The sequence below is a fragment of the Macrobrachium rosenbergii genome, chromosome 15 (assembly GCF_040412425.1).
Source record: "Macrobrachium rosenbergii isolate ZJJX-2024 chromosome 15, ASM4041242v1, whole genome shotgun sequence".
NCBI lineage: Eukaryota > Metazoa > Arthropoda > Malacostraca > Decapoda > Palaemonidae > Macrobrachium > Macrobrachium rosenbergii.
Window position 1 is genome coordinate 46,487,621 of NC_089755.1, and position 20,000 is coordinate 46,507,620.

Sequence of the window (20,000 nt, forward strand, 5' to 3'; positions counted from 1 at the left end):
TGAAATGTGCCTTTCTTTCTTTAGAGTGAGTAATGGATTAGCTTTTATGAACCCGGCGTCAACATGAAATTAAATCAAAGCTAATAAAAAATATATGCTAAAACCTAAAATACTGTCCTACATATATATAAAAGAAAGATTCATACAGTGTTAACGCAAAATTGCGTTCTGTATTTCTGATGGAAGCTATCTTTCTGAAGACAAGGCTTCCTCATCTTTCTGAAAAGACCTACTACATCTTTCCGAGGCAAGCTCTGTATCTTTCTGAAGGACGCCCTTCATCTTTTGCGAAGAGAAAGGCTGTTTATCTTTATTTAGAGTCTTCTATCTCTGAATGGTGCTCCGTCTTTTCGGAGATATCTCTGAAATTTTTACTGATGCTAAAATCCTTTCTAGGGAGAACAGTTTTTCCTCTAAGAGAGTTTGAACTTTTTTTAAATTTGACCTTTCTGAAAAGATTTCTACTCTCCTAAGGAGATCACTTACCTCTCTTCTCTCTCTGAGTGACAACTTTACGAGGAAAAATGTTCACTTCATAAGGACAGCTCCTTTCATCCTAAGAGAGTTCTATCTTTCAACAACGTCATAAAACAAATGTACCTTTCTGAAACGGGTCCTTAAACATTGCCTGAAGAACACTGTTTTTGTATATTTTTATAAAGAAAGCCTGAAGTATGCATGAACCAATTCACTGTCAAACATCGGCTCTTGAAACAATCGTTTTTACTATCCATTTCAAGTGACAATAAAACAATGCCCTCCCATACTGTACGTTTTGCCCAAATCTGCGTTTTTCGAAAAAAAAAAAAAAAGTCAATCTACCCGACATAATATCCATGCAATATTTCAAAATAAAAATGTAATAACAATGTTGTTAAGTCTTTAATCTACTCTATTTAATATTCATGATCTTTTTCAAAACGAAAAACTATAATGAAAAATTATGTTAAATATCAAGAATTTCCTGAAACAACAAATGACACTGGCATACAAGTAACAAGAACATTCAGTATATATTACCACCTTAATTACAGAAAACTGATAAAACAAGTAAAAAATGCGCCAGAGTTTCTTCGGCGCAATCGAGTTTTCTGTCCAGCATATAATGCTGTATGAAACTATCAGCCACGGCCCGGTGGTGGCCTGTGTTGTTGGCACCTATAACGGTGCCAGACGCAAGATCATGGCTAACTTTAACCTTAAATAAAATAAAAACTACTGAGGCTAGAGGGCTGCAATTTAGTATGTTTGATGACTGGAGGGTGGATGATCAACCTACCAATTTGAAGTACTCTAGCCTCAGTAGTTTTTTAAGACCTGAGGGCGGACAGAAAAAGTGCGGACGGACAGACAAATAGCTATCTCTAGAGTTTTCTTTTACAGAAAACTAAAAATGCAGGAAAACTACCCCAAAAGAAATATTCTAACCTAACCCATTGTCAAGTAATCAACAGCATACGAGAGCTGCATAACATTAACATTGCATGTCATCAATAAATGCATACAAAACATAACCTGCAAATACTCTGCGTTATTATAAAATAAACTGGCATTTAGGAATTCACTAATTGTATGCAAAAAAAATCTTACAGCTCACAAACAAAAGTAACGAACTACGTAATTTATACATAACTTAAAATGTCATTACATTAAACTGTGCAAACCTCTTGCAGCGACATAGCAATAAAAAAGAACCTTATAACGAAACAAACGACGCCATAATGGTGATGGAGAAGGAATGATAAACTGGAATTCGACACGAACTGCCCAGTAAAGTATGCCTAACATGGGCCACGAATAACATGCAGAGGTCACCACTAATACATTCAGTTTTAGTTTTCTGTAAAAGAAAACTATTGTGCCAGCGTTGTCTGTCCGTCCGGAGTTTATTCTGTCCGCCCTCAGATCTTGAAAACTACTGAGGTTAGAGGGCTGCAAATTGGTATATTGATTATCCACCCTCCAATCATCAAACCTACCAAATTGCAACCTTCTAGCCTCAGTAGTTTTTATTTGATTTCAGGTTAAAGTTAACCATAATCGTGCTTCCGGCAACGATATAGGATAGGCCACCACCGGGCTGAGGTTAAAGTTTCTGAGCGCGGCTCATACAGCATTATACCGAAACCACCGAAAGATAGATCTATTTTCGGTGACCTTGATTATACGCTATAGCGGCTGCACAGAATACTCGATTGCGCCGAAGAAACTTCGACGCATGTTTTGCTTGTTTTATCATTATTATTAAATAAATGCACACACAATTTCACAAAACGGAGCAGGCAATCGGATTGAATCGATTATTAATTTAATTATTCAATCATGTCTAATAATTTATTCAATTATTCGACAAAACAGAATGTCCACAAGGGGAAAAAATTCTTATCATCTGATAAATTTACATAAATAATTTCGAAAAAACTCCCAAATTATACAACAACATCAAAAATACCAACAACTAACTAACTAAAGTAGCAAAAAAAAAAAAAAAAAAAAAAAATTGGGGGACTGAAAAGATACTTTGGCATACAAGGTCATTTGTGCTTGCATAAACAAAAACGCTTGCAGTATATATGCTTGCACATCACCACTTATGGGTATATGTGTAGGCATTCTGGAGCAAGATACACGAGTCCTTTAAACTTAGGAGGTGCCACGACCTGACCTGGGCACCGAATTTAAAAGGAAGAAACCCAACACAAGAGGACATTTAAAAAACAAACAGGGGCTCTGTATAAAAAGGGCACGATCTTCCAGCATGGACGCCAAAAACAGAGAGAGAGAGAGAGAGAGAGAGAGAGAGGATGAGGGTCGAATGGTGGGGGCAGGGGCCAAAAAACATTTACACACACAACTGGCCGTTGGCACCTCCGCAAGGCACCAGTTGGCACCCTGGCCTCTCTGGCATCGCCCTTTACGAGAACCCTACACACCATACTAGGAACTTGGCACTCGGTGACCTTATCAACTTGGCATCCTCAAGACCTTAAACAGAAGTTGGCATCCAAAACTCCATATGAAGGAAGCCAGACGACCTTGACAATAAGGTGGAGGGTGAGAGAAAAGGGAGGGAGGCGAGGGAGTGGGAGAGGGCAGAGGGAGGGGTTAGAAGAAGAGGGGTAGGGGGTAAAGTGTGGTCAAATGACGATAAGGCTTCAGAGTGGAGGGCAGCAAGAGGAGGAGGAGGAGGAGAAGGGGAAGGAGGGGGAAGGGTGGGGGGGGGATAAGGCTATAAAAGGAAAGAAGGATGATAAAGATACCGGAAGTGCAAAAGGAGAGTGGCATCTGCTGCCTTTAATGAACAGGCACCGATAGTGTTTATAGTTTCCACTTTTCGGCCTTTGGACCCTAAGGGTGACTAGGATATTTCGGCCGTTTTAGAACTAAAAATAGAAACAGTTTAAGCAAACACATCACAGTCTGAGATATATTAATTGTAATTATCATTTTGCCTTCACGTAAATTCTGAAAACAGTGTAATTCAATGTACTTGTAAAGAAAGACAGCAGTAATAATAACAGCTACTATCATCATATCAGCAATAATAAAAACAAACCGTAAATAAACAACCGCAAAAACTTAATAAAGATAAAGTCATACAGGAGTTCTTGAGGCCAACCAATACAAATTCCCAATACTACTATACCTGACCAGGTATTTCGCAAAACCGAAGTGGACGCATTTGACAATTAAAAAAAAACTAAATAAAAACAAAGTGTCACCATTACGCTCTGTGATACAGACTCTGACTCTCGTCAACAAGCAAGCGATGGATGCCAAGTTATCCCGGTAACAAGGAAAGGAAGGAAGAACTCTCCTGGCACCTCCAACACGGACCTCTTTGATTTTTGGACAGGGGCTGCAAAAACGCAAAATCTGACGCTCATGCCAACAGATTCCGTTGTGTATCTCTCTCTCTCTCTCTCTCTCTCTCTCTCTCTCTCTCTCTCTCTCTCTCTCTCTCTCTCCCTGAGTTTTTATTATCTTTTTTAATATCAATGGGTCTGCTGTGATTTGATTAAGCTGGCCTTACCATGTGAGCCGAGAACTCAATGGTATAAGTAAGTACGAGTTATTTAATCAGTATTTAACTTCCTTTGCTAATTTACAAAAAAAAAAAAAAAAAAAAAAAAATATCGAGCTGACTGATCACAAATTGCCTTCAACATATTTCATCTGTATTAAATTCATTGGCTAATTTAGTTTAATAATAATAATAATAATAATAATAATAATAATAATATTAAAGATAATAATAATAATAATAATAATAATAATAATAATAATAATAATAATAATCTTCTTTGTCATTATTTTTTATTATTGTTATCAATTTAAATATTACAAAGTATACAAAGAGTATTTTTAAAAGCAACGGTATAATGTTCGCTCAGAGCTGATTACTTTTAACTGCTTTCTTAGTAATCCAGAGTATTACAAAGTCAACTCATTTTGACCATATATAATTCCACAGTTTCTGCAACAACAACACTGTACACAAATAACACTGCGAATCATAAAATGTAAAAATCTATCACCCAGTAAAAAGGTACGGAAAATCGAGCAAAAACTTACATGCTTGACAGAATCACGGGCAAACGACACAAGTTCCACAAATGTCTGTTAAAAAATAAAAACACGAATTAATAAAAGTTAACAACAAGAGAGTGGGGACTCACGATGACAGCTGATCCGTGCTACTCATCTCGTCATGTCATGATGCTTCCCGGGGGCATGAGGTTAGTTATTCTTTGTGCATTATAGAGAAAGAGTTGCAGAAACAATGCCCGTGATTGGTTTGAACATTATCATGCTATTTCGCATTGAAGCAAATTATTAAGGAGATACGATCAAAAATTATACTGAAGTCGTTAATTATGAATCACTTGTTAAATTGCAAGTAATTGATGAAACTAATTCCAATGCCCATGTCAATGATGATAAAAACTGTGATTGGAAATGCCGATGACAGTAATATGATTAAACTTTATTTCAGTAACGATGCACGTACTTTCACAAATACCAATACTAATGAAAATCATGATGATGTTATTGCAATGATGATGACATTAATTTGATTAAACTTTATATCAATAACGATGCACGTACCTACACAAATACCATTACCAATGAAAATCATGATGATGTTACTGCACTGAATGTTGATAATGAAGCTAATGATCACGCCAATATCCACTTTGGCGATGGAAAAGGACAATGGTGACGGGGGGAAGATGACGATATCATTTGTGAATGAGATTTCAACTTCATTCAGACTTCCGACCCGATGCCACGTCCCAGGGAACGGACGCCAAAGACCAAACTGCTACATAACATAACAGATGCCAATTGGCGGTCCGTTAACAAGCCCTGTTCTTCCTTCCTCCTACGCCAGTCGCCCCCCGCCCGTACCCAAAACACGCCCCGTCTCCACCTCTGCCTCGGGTCCTCCCAAGAACAATCTGGCCAAGAAGTGGCACTCACACATTAGCCGAAGGAGAAGTCAATGACCACTACAGCCGCCATCACCTCTCTCTCTCTCTCTCTCTCCCTTTCTCCCTGTCTCACTCTCCAAGGATGATTTAATCCAGCTAAAGTCTTGGCACTCCTGAGTCCTGGCAAAAGGGGTGACATCACGGCCAACTTGGCACCCAGGGTCCTTATGGGGAATCTGGCAGAAGTGCCATTCCTCCTGACCCTGTTACCACCCACTCCTGGCACCGCTGTCAAGGTTATTCCTCCATGAACGAAGGGTCATTAAAACAAAAATCGGAATCAGGCAAAGAAAGAATGAAAAAAAAAAAAAAATCAAGGCCAACGGAAAAATAAAAGGTTTGTTGGACAACTGTCCAAGAAGGCAAGGCAGGAACCATGGGGTCACCGCACACAAACTTTTCGCTGACAATGGTTCTTTGATTATACGCAACTCATTTGGAATTTTAAGTGTCGTTATTGACTGAAAATTCACATCTAAAATACACGTCTGGTTCTATCTCTTTTCTAATTACCCCAAAAAATTGCTAGGATAAAAAAGCTTTTCTGGATTTTTGAAAATCTGTCTGTCTTGAGGGAAAGGTTTTATTCTCTTACTGTCCTCTACTTTAAATATTGTTTTCAGCTTTGATCTTCAGTAGCTGACTAGCATCTCAGAGAGTTAATGAAAACATTCGTTTCAATAAAATTCTTATTCTAGACCTTACTATTAATCTACGTTCCGCCGTTCGATTACCTTGCCCTAGACGGTTTCTAATTTTTCCACCAATCTGATAATCCTTTGCATTCAAATCTCCCCAGACTGTACCATCCACCACGTAGTATACTTGCATTTAATTCTAAAAGACATTTGCATTTTCTCTTACTCAAATACCACATAGTTTTCTGATACTTTATTTCCAACTGTGACCAAGCTATAGAATGACCTTCCTAGACAAGTACTTGTCGTTGGCACTCAGTTGAAACTAGGTACAAATGCTTATTTTGTTGAGAACGCTCAATGAATCTCATTTCAAAATTAAATACTTTTAGCATTCTGCTTTTCAGAATTGGGTTGCAGCCTGACTGATAGCAGCAACAGCAGTTATAATTATTTTTATATTACAATTATGCTAGGAAATTCACACAATGCTGCATAACCATAAACATTTTCCCATTTTCAGAAAGTTGCAGAAAAAATGCAATAAAAAAATTTTTCAAAAATAGGCAGTACAGACTATAAATATATACTGACAAATCTCCAATGACAAAAAAAATAATAACCTACGCAACGAATTCAAATCTTTATTTAGTGGCGTCCAAGACCAATGGGTCTCGAAGCTCACCTGAAACATCAAACGTTCACCCGCATATTATTAGCTGCTCAGGAAAGATCAACTGAGAATTAAACTTGAAAAGGTCGGACACTCGCGAGTGAAACTCACACTTTATCATGCATTCACCTGAAGAACTATTACACCGGTGCTAAATTAAATTAAAATGTTATTCTGACCTTCAAGATTTCAACATCCCATTCTACTTGAAACTATTTCGTACCCCATACCCAAAGAAAAAAACTCGCAACTGTTCATAGTGACCTAAACAAAACGCAATCAAAGCTCTTCCAACATTACGTTCATTAAACAGTGCTTAATATCTTATTTTCAAAAACTAGTGAAAGAGTATCGGGTCGACGAACTGCTGAAGAGCATTCAGTGTAGGTTTATGAAGCTTCTAATGCTGCGGAATGTTGTTGCACATGAGGCTCATCTTTGAATGTTGCACATACCTACCGATCTATCTATCTATCTATCTATCTATCTATCTATCTATCCATAATTACATTTATTCATATAATGAAGACCATGACGAATGGTCCGAATAACAATTATATATATATATATATATATATATATATATATATATATATATATATATATATATATATATATATATATCACTAATATGAGCGGGTCCTTACGATTACCACATGATGAGAAACCTTTTCATCAAAGTTATATAAACAACATTCGTTCAACATCTTAACTGTACCGCAGTGCTGGACCAACGCGGAACTTGTAACAGATTCGAAAACCGGTTAATCAACCATACCAAAGTGTCTTCTAAACATGTCGAAACACAACCTTGGAAAAAAAATGAGGTAATTAATCTTTACAGTGAAAACACATCTTCAGGAATTCTGATTTAGGATAACCAACTTTTGAGTGATTAAGAGCTTGAGTAATTAAGATCTCGAATAATTTACTAAGAGTGACGGAGAGCATTTTCAGCCATTAATTTTGAAAAGGAAGCATTTTTAAGTCATTTACTTTCCTATATATATATACTGCATATACAACTAACTTTGTGTTTGTGAAAGGCCTCTGGATACGATTTCCATCTTGACTTCAGTCTGCCCATCGCCTTCATTAGCGAATTATGCCGAAAATGATATCTTAATCTCGTACCGTTCAAAGATATGGCGCTTATATACCTTTCACCGTAAGGGGCGGATGGGCATAGACAGACCTACAGACAGATAGGTCAGGGTACTAGATATCCCAAGACGATAAACGTGGGGAATAAATAAAAATAAACTCCTAAACTATTCAATTTGGAGAGACGCAAAAGAGGGATGTAAAACCTTTTTAACATAACTAATAACCCTTAAGTGAGAAAACATCATTAAAATCAACTACAATTTCCAGATAAAATAAAACCTTATTTATTTTGCTCCCTCAGTTTTCTTTATATTATAAAAGCAGGTTTTGTACGCTAAAGGACTACTCCGTTTGTTCCATGTGAATGTTTGTTTATTTGAATGATATTTATTATAATGGAAAAAAATAAAAGCTGAAAAACCATCCATAATAAAGTGAAATTAACCCATTTCAATTTAATAAATATATAATATAATAATAATCATTATCATCATCATCATAATAATATTTTGATGATATCTACAAAATCATACATGCTCTTTAAACCCTACATGCTGGCAAATAACGTTCAAAATAACGTTTATCATTCACAATGCATTGACTGTTCAGATAGTGTCACTAAATACATACAAACAATTTTATACAAACACATACACAAATAAGTAGACTACATACGGAAGAGGACGCTTAATAAAAATTTAATTGCGAATTCTGAGTAAGGAACTTACTTCCTTCTGGGACAAAACATGTCATTTCATAGCTCAGGCTCTCGCGCTATTATTATTATTATTATTATTATTATTATTATTATTATTATTATTACCTCTCAACTATTTTCTGTTACGTCCATGAGTTCACAAAACTCAAATTAAATTTATCATAATTACTGTCATCATTTACAAATTACGTCATACCGATTCACCAAACTCACCCGAATGAGTCACGACCTTCCTTCTGCCATGCCCGAAAGAGCTGAAGCGTATAATATTTACGCAAAATGAAATTCCTCAGATACAACCCTCCTGGTGAGATCACCTCACCTGCATGATGTACGAGGGAGAGGAAGTATACAGCTCCCTCTAAACACAGAGGTGCGTTAGTTTGGTTTTAAGGCAAACAATGGTTCAAGGTCTGCTCTGGGAGGGGGACTGGGCAAAATGCAAACAACTGCGCGTGCCTCCTGGTGAACCCTTGAAAGAGGTTTATTTGTACGTGTGTTACGTGTGTATATGCACATACATACATACATACACACAAAAAACACACACATATATACTCTGTCAGAACGTACACGTACATACAATAAATATATAAACTATTTATTTCATTGATCAAACTTGATTATCTGGAAGAGGTTGCAAGCCCTATGCCCCGTCCCAACGAATGCCCGAGGGCGTCACGTGCCAACGGCTTCTGGCACGCCCTGGCGGTCAACCACACAATAAATGACAAGAGCTAATCCGAAGAACAACGGGGCATTAAACCAAATCACTGATGCCAAAACAGCACACGAATAAAAAAGCAATCAAGAATTTTTGATACGTTAAAGAAAGTTCAAAATAATGGAGTTCTGGTGAATTCTAGTACACCTCTGTACAAACAGCTGTCACACCGGGTAAATAAGCCCCGAATTAATCCACCTCACACGACAGGGAAACCCGAAGAGGTCAACGACACCGGCAACAAGAAGAAGAGGACGACCCCAACCAACCTCAGAAAGTTGGCGAGAGCAAAAGCAAGAGTTGAACTCACTGACCATTCATCACCGTCTGTGACTTCCATTCACCTCGAGTGTTATCATGTTATCAATGACCTTACTGGTTTTATCTTCAGGTTTATTTTAGAAAAATCATCGCATATACTACGTAATCGAGACAAATGTGGATGGAATAAATATAAGAGTGATGCCAAAGAAACGTAGGAAAATTGAGCAAGGCAATTTCCTGAGGAGTTTCTCTCTCTCTCTCTCTCTCTCTCTCTCTCTCTCTCTCTCTCTCTCTCTCTCTCTCAAACACACTTACTACTCCAAACAAGGAAGCCCCAAACCGTAAGCATGAATGAACCGACACCCCTCCCCACATTCTCCTCCTCCTCCTCCTCCTCCTCTTCACTCCCCCACCCTCCAATTTTACTCCTCAGCCACCACCCCTTCTTCTTCTTCTTCTTCTTCTTCTTCCTCCGGTGGAGGAGAGAAATCCTCACTTCCTCATACCTCAAGTAATCTCACCCCACACCCCCACCCCGCCTCCTTCACTTACCCTTACCATAGAGAAGAGCCTGTGTTCAGTTATGATCGAGACAGACTATCTTATCGTGCTTTTACTCCTCTTGTGTAGTGTCCATTATTTTCTCAATATCAGCTTTCCATCCTGTTAACTTTTTTTTTTTTTATCTTTTAACCTCCATGACCTTTAACCCCTGACGATAGGTATGCGACGACAAAGCCTAATATGTTTGTAATATAAATTTGTATGTACATCATAAATATACGTGCATATGTATGCATATATATAATTTATTCAGATTAGTGTGAATATTTTTTTTTACCAAGTGTTTACCTACGATTTAGCAGCTAAATGACGAATATGGCAATGGTCTTTGTCTCGTTTTTTCTCTGGTGTTAGCATCTGTTAGGGAACTGGCTTAATGTTAAAATAAATAAATAAATAATACATACACACACTATACATATAACGTACATATATATTATTATTATTATTAATTACGTTTTGCCTTTAAGATTAAACATGTGATTAACCTTTACAAAAGGACATGGCTAAGTCTGAATTCCTCTGAAGAAAAAAAAATATACTACTAAACATATTTAATGGCTTCATAGTGTATTTTCCTAAATATTCCACTACCTCTTCCGTGTACTTTCGCTTCTCTGTTGACAATAACTCTTCTATATAAGTTTCAAAATGACAATGATTACATACTTATTAATTAATAATGTCTAACATCCTTGCTTTGATATTTGGATACAGTATACAAGACAGATCATGTGCTGTGCATGAAATCAATTAGTCTAAGCATATGAATAGGTAAAGGTACAATAATACGCAGTTTTTGAGTAATGGCAGACAAAGACGTATAAGCGTTCATGCACAGAGAGAGAGAGAGAGAGAGAGAGAGAATGTTTACCGAAGCGCGCGCGTGTGATACTCCACCTGGCACGCAGCAGTTGTTTTCTTCCCCTCAGCGAACGCAACCTACACCAACGCCGAAGAGCAGCAGCAGCAGCAGCAGACGAAGAGACATCGACGAGAGACGTCTCAAGATCTTGGCCAAAAGGAGAAGGAACCACGCCAAAGGAAGTGAAGGAAGAAGAAGAAGAAGGAGAGGAAGAGGAAGCCAAGGAAGAAGAAGAGGAGGAGAGTCGCCTTGTCTGGCACCTGTCTCTCTCTCTCTCGGGTGAGGGTGCTTTCCCCTGGCAGGTGCCATTAGAACGTTTGGCACCTGTAACACACCTTGGCACCCGTGTGAAACGTTTGGCACTACAGGACGTTTGGCAGAGTTGAAAGGAGGATGCCAGCTTAAGGCTATCAGCACCTCTTTTACCCCCTCCCCAAACCCCTACTTAATAACTACCAACATCCAAACCCACCTTCCTTTATAGCCAATTGATTGATTTTAGCTCCAGGACTTCTTTTTTTTTATTTTGTATTGGAGAATATTCGAGTAGCCAATTATTGAACAGTCCGGCTATTCATTGTTTTTTACAGAACTTGACATGCTGACTTTAGAACATCCAACTGCTCCTAAAATATCTTCTTTTAGTTCCCAACAACAGTTCCGATTTTTACATATTCAATTATACTCTTGTAAATCATAATTCTTAACACTGATTTCTACAGATGACCCTATTTACAAACTCTGCTGGTGGAAATCTGTAAAGTACAACATAGAAATCAATAACAAATCCATAAAGTGGACAAAAACAGTTCCTCTTCCGCTGTTGTCGATTCGAATGGTGTTTCACTCCATAATTCCTGATGACAGCACGAACTTCATTTTCTTCAAGAACAGCGTAAGTCAAGAGTTTAATTCTAATTTGATAGTCATAACACATTTTCAAACAACATATGTGAAGGGCGATATTACATTTACAGACAGACAGACAGACAGACAGAGACACACACACACACACACACACACACACTAAGGGCCAAAATTCTCTTTGAAATTGTTTGAATTCATTAACCACTCACTAAATTGTAGAACTCAGCATTCTCTTTGAATTTGCCAAGTATTTGATATCAATTCAACTGGTGGAGTCAGCGTTCTATATGAACTTGCAAGATTTTAATCAGTCCAGTTAACAAGCTATCTGGAATCTCTCTGAACATACGAAATATTTTTCAACTGGTGAAGTCAACATTCTCCCCAACGTCGTGAAATATTTCCTGGCGAAATACTTTTACCTGATCTCAACATGCTCTCTGAACTCACAAAATGCACTTTCTTTGCAACTGATGTCAAGGTGAAATATTCTCTTTAAACATCTGAAGTCGACGCCTTTAGGAAAGTTGGTCGACAACGTACTGATGCGTTACTTGAATGTGGCAGTGTAAATGCAAACTGGTCACCTGTTTATTTCCCAAATACGGAGTTACGATTGGGTGGAAGCTTGCTACTCTAGTAAATGACCTTTGGGCTTATGTCACAAGACTGGATGTGAATAATGAATCTTGTCATTACACAAAAATAAATGAGCGTTATCAAATAGTCACAGAAACTACATGAACAACAATAAAAATCATAATTATAATGTTATTATGAAAGGAAAATCAAATTAAACATGTGTGTAAAATTATGATAACTGCATGGAATGAGTGTTACCAAAATTTCAAAAAATGAAATTCGTAAAAACGGGCTTGAATGGGATACGAAAAGGGAGGCCTGAAATAATCAACTAATCCAGATGATAAGAAATTCCATTCCGTGACGCACTTTACAGGCAGAAGCTTATAATGGCCAAGACTGCGAAAAAACACAATTAACGAAATAACAGCGATTAGAAAGAACGTATTCTAACGTAAAAAGCAACTCTACAATAAATAATGTAAAAATATTATGACTGAAAACCCAGACGAAAAAAATACACACAATAACCATCACAATTATCAATGATAAAAATGACCCACAAAAAATTACAATAACGAACGAAAAAACAGAGCAAAACTGCATACAATTTAAAATGAAAAAAAAAAAGCTAAATTCAACCTCACGAATATAAACTCTTTAACCTTCTAATTAGAGACTGCAGTCGTAACAAAAATCCGCATTTCTGTGATTAGAAGTGTGAAGGGTTTAATGGTCGTGATTCTGCTAGTGCATGAGCAAGCAAAATCAGTGATTATTGAGAGAGAGAGAGAGAGAGAGAGAACTTCGTACAGGAATCAGGATGAGGACGATTATCATGTGTGTGAGAGAGAGAGAGAGAGAGAGAGAGAGAGAGAGAGAGAGAGAGAGAGAGAGAGAGAGAGAGAAATTTCAGACAAGAATCAGGATAAGAATCAGTATGAGGACGATTATCATGTCGAGAGAGAGAGAGAGAGAGTGTTCGAGAGAGAGAGAGAGAGAGAGAGAGAATTTCGAACAAGAATCAGGATAAGAATCAGTATGAGGACGATTATCATGTATGAGAGAGAGAGAGAGAGAGAGAGAGAGAGAACCAATATCCCACCCCATGCATGCGGGACAACCGACAGAAACTGGAGTGCAACGAACCCGGGATGAGGAAAGTTAATCATACGAGTTAAACGATTGTTTTTTTTTTCTATTTATTTATTTTTTTTTTAAATTCCACCATCATCAAGGTGCAGTGGGTCCACAGCTCTTGCACAACAGTCAAGAAGACTGAAGGGCGTGTACTGGGCATCTTTCGTTCGTATCTTTTCTGATAATTCAAATGGAATATGTCGTAAAAATAATAAATCACACGGAATGTGTTGTAAAAATCATAAATCACACAGAATGTGTTGTAAAAATAATAAATCACGCGGAATGTGTTGTAAAAAATAATAAAAATAATAATTCACACGGAATATGTTACACGGAATATGTTGTAAAAATAATCATTCACACGGAATAAGTCGCAAAAATAACGATACGAAAAGATAACAGGACTGCTTTACGTATGAACAATGAAGGAAGAGCACTGGCCACCTTATTTTCATTGAAATTATTTTGTAAAGTACGTTAAAATTGCAAAATCTAAAAATAGAAAAAACAAGGACGAAATAAAAAAAATGGAAAAAATAAAAAGAAAAAATGCTTTGGCTCGCATAATAAAAAAATTTAACAAATTACCTGCAATGATGCTCATTCTTCAATGAAAAAGTAAATATCCTTACGGATGATCCAGTGAATCTGCATAGTAACCGATTAAATTTAATAATGGGGTATGTAAAATGGAAAGTTTCAATAACTCTCAAAATATCTTGGAAGTCTTTCATCTCACCGGGAGGAATGGTCAACAGCCAACAACTCAGTAATTCAAACTTTAATTAAAAACAAGAATTACAGACGCAGAAACTGCAGAGTCATTCGAATCCAATTCCTGATTTACAGTTATCCTTTTTATTTATTTTGTTCGCGTCAGGTAGTAATTTTTTTTTTACAATCATTCTTAACAAAACTCGTTAAGACAGTTTACGACAACGTGGACAATTATCGTCGCTTGTTTCTAATTTCTTCATCGTCCTGAAGTCACAGAGACCTTTATGGGCAGACTTGAATACGCCGGATGGCAGTCTTAAGAAACGTACGAACAAAATTAGAAACTTTCAAAATATTATCAACCTGAAAAACATCTAACAAAGTCTAAATAAAACTACAAGAGAATTATTAAAAAAAAAAAGAAAAAAGCAAGACATACATCAGAGCGCTTGTAAGCCATTCCGAAAGATTTTCGAACAGGAATTAGAATGAGTGGGAATAAAAAAAAAAAATAATCCAATAGCGTGCTTCCAAGCCCTCCCAGGGGGGAAACACGTTAAAGCACAGGAAGTTGAACGAGTCCACGCACAGCGGCACAAAACAACGGTCCAAAAAGACCCGTTACAGGCCCTTCAACCATCACAAACACCCCTGGAACCCCACCCCCTCCCCATAACCCTTCTGCCCTCCCACTTTCAACATCACCTCTAAACAACAACTCACATCTCTCCCCACATCCCCCCCGCCTAAAAGCCCCTTAACCCTACGATCCCCCACAGGTCACCCAATTTCCGGTGCCGAGAGGAGGGACACCTTTTTAAGAGATCAACAATGCCTTATGCGGACACACCTGGAGGAGTGGAGACCGCCAAATACGGAGGAAACCTGTGTCGCAGGTTGGGGCCTTGGCGATCCTCGAAGAGGGAGCGGCTCTCGGGCCGAAGGCTGGAAAAACATACCGCGTGAGGAAAAATAGCGTTCTAATTTCTCTTTATGGCTTTGCCTCTACTGAGAGAGAGAGAGAGAGAGAGAGAGAGAGAGAGAGAGAGAATGGTTTCATTAAGAACTTGGATTCTCAGATTTGTTGAATGAAAGAAAATTTTCCATTCGAAATTTGCTGCTCCTGACGTTCAAGGGAAAATGTGACAGGGCTGCCCGCCTAAGGAATGCAGTTGCATTGCAATGATGTGGCTGTAAATTAAACAATAAAAAAAGCAATGTGAAAAATTACTTTGAAAACTTAGCACCTTGGCAGAAAACAAGCGCCGGATGCACATATTTTCCACAGATTATATTTAAAAAGATTCGTACACTATCGTGGCTGCTTTGCAAAGTTGCGAAATTGTGGGTTTTCTTGCAAATTACACTTATTCTGTAACCAGAGACCATGTAAATTACACAATAAAATTTACCTAGATACATAGGCGCATAAAATTATACAAGAAGGCGCTAATTCCTGTACAACCTTGATGGCGGTGCGGCGGTTATTAAAAATCATGAAGGAAAAATATAAGTTTTATCCTTTGACTTCCTCTGGACTAATCAATGTTTATACATATAGGCCTACTTCATAAATAGCATGGTCACATCAAATGGATATATTTTATTTATCTACACGTGTGTGTATGTGTGAAAACAGGTTTGTACAGATGCATAAAAGCATATAACTGAAATAAAATTCCGGGGATACAAGAATAGAAAAATACAAACAAAGCGAACTCAATACACTATACGTAAAGTGAAATGACTTAGCTTTTGGCCCTTCTAATTAAATATAACCAATTTAGGTTCCAGAGAAATTGTAGGAAATTGGTCTCGTGCTCCTATCAACCTATACATTATAAAAATACTATATATATAATAAAATTTTATAAATATATATATTTAAAAACTGAGCATCAATCAATTTCATAGTTACTATCGAATAATTTGCCTAACATGAATTTCTGATCTAAAAAAAAAAAAATGTCAATTTGCAGTAAAGGAAAAGAAACGCGTGTTACATAACTCGACACAAAAAAAGAGAATAAAATCACACTTAAAGTTTGTAATGTTTCATTCATTCATGGAGTACAATTTATTGCACCCATACAGTGCAATAGGAAATATACATATATAGCCTAATACATATATACAGTAAGTATACAGTATATATATATATATATATATATATATATATATATATATATATATATATATATATATATATATTATATTATATATATATATATATATATATATATATATATACATATATATTATCTATAATATATAGCAATGTATGTATGTATGTATGTACAACAAGTGTAGCAATAACAGTTCATGAACAATAAAACCAGCGCAACCACCTGGAAGTAAGTAACATACCAGCAACGTGTCTCGCAATATAACCTTATAAGGCATCTCTTCCTAAGGAGAAAAGATTAAGTTGTTTGGGGAATACAGATAGGTTGAACCACCAAACCAGAGAGAGAGAGAGAGAGAGAGAGAGAGAGAGAGAGAGAGAATTTCGACGAAAGTTGGTCTTAATACAATACTTCTTTTAGATATGGGTTAAAATGTATTTGAGAGAGAGAGAGAGAGAGAGAGAGAGAGAATTTTCGACGAGAGTTGGTTAATACAATACTTTTTTAGATATGGTTAAAATGTTTTTGAGAGAGAGAGAGAGAGAGAGAGAGAGAGAATTTCGACGAAAGTTGGTCTTAATACAATACTTCTTTTAGACATGGGTTAAAATGTCTTCTTGAGAGAATTTCGACGGAAGTTGGTCTTACTACAATACTTCTTTTAGATATGGGTTAAAATGTATTTGAGAGAGAAGAGAGACACAATTTCTTGGAGAGTTGGTTACTACAAACTTCTTTTAGATGAGAGGTTAAAATGTATTTGAGAGAGAGAGAGAGAGAGAGAATGAAGGGGGAGTGACTGGAGAAAGCCGAATCAGCAAGAATGGAGAAAAGGGAGTGACTGGATAGGACAGATAGAGAACAGGAGGAGGGGGGATGGGATAAAGGGGGATGGGGGGGAAAAGGGGAGTGGCACAAGGGCGTACTCCCTTCACTATCCTTTCATGGATCTCGAGGAAGGGCCAACAGGTGGAGTGGGCAGTAAAAAATATACCTTAAAAATACTAAGCAGATATAGGGTATCTATAATTGCATACACGCAGCACGAGTGGCTTAAACAATTCAGCAAATACTACAAATAATGCTGAACATGATTATACTATATAAATATCAACAGCTCTCGTGCATTCACTTACAAGAGATTTATGGATGGATGATTGAATGAATAGATGGCTAGACGGACAGATGGTGTTACGAGTCAAAGACCAAACATTGTAGGCCATAAAACGCCGTAATGTGAAGTCATGAAATGATGGTGAGTGAGAGGATGGGAAGTGTACAATGTATATATTAGCTACAATAGGAAAATAAGATCCCTTTAGAAAAACACAAAAAATGCGTTAAAAGTTTGTTAATCTCATCCGCAAGGTAATTCACCGGAAGTGAAAAAAGCTACGCGCACGCGCAGAAGAGTCCAGGTCGAGTTACCAGGTTTAGGAAGATAAACCAGTAATTAAGAATGATGCAGTCAATCAGCAGACATCTTAATTAGTGGAGAAATTTACTGGTGAAAGGGGGGAGGGGGGGGGGAATTAATCAGAAAACAATAAAATCTCATCCAAAAGGAAGACTGAATCGGAAAGGGGCAAATTCCAAACACAAAAAGAAAATGAATTTGATAGCAATAAAATATCCCAGAAAGAAGAAAAAAGAAGAAAAATACATGAGGAAAGCATGCAGAAGTAAAATAAGAAATTATGAAAACCCAAACGAAGGAAATTAATCTTAAAAGCACCAAAACCGCAGTCAGGAAAATCAGTCGGAAAGCACCACCATCAAAATGAAGGAGAAAGGAAATTTGAAAGCATTCAAATCTCAATAAAGGTAAAAAAAAAAAATGAATTGGAAAGCACTGAAACCTCCCAGGAACAAAGAAAATAAATCGGAAAGCATTTAAATCTCGAAGGAAGGAAGGAAATGAATCGGAAAGCATTAACATCTCAATGAAGGGTGAGAATGAATCGGAAAGCAATTCATTTCCCGCTGCTTTCAAAGGGCTATCTAACAACGCAGAAATGTTAGCATACTTGCTGCTCGGGTGAGGGGGTGGACATTAGTGCCAAGATAAAGAACAGGATATTCATGGAATTCCACGTGATATCTCTTCAGGAAAGAGAGAGAGAGAGAGAGAGAGAGAGAGAGAGAGAGAGAGAAATTTTTAATCAGTCCTGAATTTAATTTTTAATATTTAACTCGTTCACCGTGCATGTGGATTCTCTCTCTCTCTCCACTAAAAAGTAAGAGAGTGGAGAGAGAGAGAGAGAGAGAGATTTAATCTGTCAGAATTTAATTATCAATAATATTTAACGCCTTTAAAAATTTAACTAAATAGCTTTAGAGTGCATGTGGATTCTGTGGATTCTTTTAGTAGCGACGAGAGAGAGAGAGAGAGAGAGAGAGAGAGAGAGAGAATATGAATGCCTCTGTCAGCTCAAGTCTGAGCCACGCTTGGAAGACATATAGTAAAACTGACAGACTCGAAAAGCGAATGAACCACGGTCAGAATTAAAGAGGACATATTTCTGTTACTCTCAAAAACGGTTAACTTGATCTACAACTAACATTAATCTAATGGCGATTTTAACAAGTTTCACATTGAGCATTCAGCGGTTCTTTTAAAGGGAAATGTAAACTTTTCATCGCCCGTATACCTAAGGCCATGGATACTTGATAGCCATGAGGGACGCCAGGTTCATCTGGTACACACTCAAACACGAGTTCAAAAAGTGGCTATTATTAATTCACACATTTCATATATGGGAAAAGGGCTTTAACTTCAAGATATACTTCCGCTTTCCTTTCGCATCCCACCTACAGAGATAGATTCACAGAGTAAGCGTCTACGCCTCTCCGAAAGTAAGGTGCGTTTTCCAAGTATCGGAACTATAATTTGGAGCATCCTCCATCCCAAGCCAGTTCGGAGGTAAATCATCTTAAAACGTCCGCGACTCCTTTTCCCGAGGAAGAAAGATCTGGAGAGGCGTTTCCAGTATGACCAGTGTTCTAGATCCTCAATTTTGGCCGTAAAGGATGAGCGAATGCTTTCAATTTCCACGGTTTCACCTGCCTTAAAAGGAGCAGTTAGCATCGGACGATAGCCGAAGTGAGGAAGAGTGCGGGATTGACTACAGAATAGGCGCTGGTTATTGATAACCGCCCAGAAATCTCTGGCAGAAAAAGTTCAAGATTGTTTTTTCTTTGGAGAGGGAAATGAGTTCAGGAGGCCCTACGGTGAAAGCAACAATTCGTATTTTCCACTATATGGAGAGAGAGAGAGAGAGAGACGAAGACGTGTTTGCCAAAATTCTGATAGTTTTCTCTTTCACTATTTCGCCACTTACATTTGATTGCTAACTTGCAAGAAAAAAGTACAGCGTGTGCCATTAATGGGACGCACGAAATGCTCATTTGTTATTCTTACTTCGTCTGAGTGATTAATGAAGTCAAATTCCAAATGACGTTTTTACATCTATCACAAATTATTGACCCGCAGAATACTACGGGGAGACAGGCATGA

At 37.4% G+C, this 20,000-nt stretch overlaps 1 protein-coding gene across 10 annotated transcripts in view; it reads right to left on the bottom strand.

Annotated features, from left to right (window-relative positions):
* NfI (Nuclear factor I) overlaps window positions 1-20,000 on the bottom strand; it is a 473,509-nt gene that overhangs the window by 329,450 nt on the left and 124,059 nt on the right. For 5 of the 10 annotated variants that reach the window (XM_067117579.1, XM_067117594.1, XM_067117570.1 and 2 more), the window contains exon 2: window positions 4,576-4,620. The exons of the other annotated variants lie outside the window; for them this stretch is intronic. The gene's annotated coding sequence lies outside the window, so the exon portion shown is untranslated. The remainder of the gene's footprint in view (window positions 1-4,575; window positions 4,621-20,000) is intronic. 10 annotated transcript variants of the gene reach the window in all.